Source organism: Cynoglossus semilaevis, unplaced genomic scaffold, assembly GCF_000523025.1.
Source record: "Cynoglossus semilaevis isolate Cse_v1.0 unplaced genomic scaffold, Cse_v1.0 C19059426, whole genome shotgun sequence".
Taxonomy (NCBI): domain Eukaryota; kingdom Metazoa; phylum Chordata; class Actinopteri; order Pleuronectiformes; family Cynoglossidae; genus Cynoglossus; species Cynoglossus semilaevis.
Window position 1 is genome coordinate 1 of NW_007587628.1, and position 840 is coordinate 840.

General features: G+C 43.5%; 1 pseudogene; it reads right to left on the reverse strand.

The window, feature by feature from the left end:
* Positions 1-397: 397 nt before the first annotated feature.
* LOC112486657 (gamma-aminobutyric acid receptor subunit alpha-4 pseudogene) lies at positions 398-695 on the reverse strand (annotated as a pseudogene).
* Between the last annotated feature and the right edge of the window lie 145 nt (positions 696-840).

An 840-nucleotide genomic window follows, 5' to 3' on the forward strand; every position in this document is an offset into this window, starting at 1 on the left:
ACAAACACACACCTCCCTGTTGTGTAACCTGAGTTTTATATCTGAAAGAGTAAGTGATTAACTTTTGTCTAAGGAGGTAAAGGGACGGTTAATTGACTGCTGTAATTGGATTTGAGTTCTGGCTCTGGCTGCTGCGGCTGCTGCCGCTGCGGCACTGCCTCCTCACTGTTTACACTGTGAACCTGGCTCCAGTTCCACAGGAAATGTGCCCGACTGCTTTAAATGAAACAAGCTCTGTCTGCTCTCTTCTGCTGCTTCTCTTTTTAATGAGCACAATCTCAGCAAAGTCACTTTTGTGCAGAGTCCATTTCCTGACCTCAGAAAACAAAACACACAGCGGTCAAAGCAAATGAAGTCCAAAACGCTCTTTTTGAAGGAAAATTCCTGCTAATGGCGAGGTCAAATATTTTGTTCTGAATAACCACTGAACACTTTAGCTGTAACGGTATGAACTACATTGGGTTTAATGAAGTGCGTACCTCATGGTGTAGAGAATTGTGCCGTTTTTCATGATGCGGAAAAGCTTGTTGGGAGCCGTCATGTTGTGAGCCACCGATCTCTTTCCGTTCCTGAAGAACGTGTCTGGAGTCCACACCTTCGTCACCATCAAGTTGTTCAACCTCAAGATCTCCACCGGACCCTCGTACATCAGTCTTCTGTCCACCCACGTCTGCCGAAAGAACACGTCCATGGTGTACTCCTGTTGAAAAGGGGGAAAAAAAAAAACGTAAACGTCAGAAAACGACTTATTGTATTTTGTAACCTGTTCAAAAAGTTCTAAGACAGGTGTAAAAAACATTTCAATTTGTTAAATGAGATGTGATTTTTTTAGGGATGTCC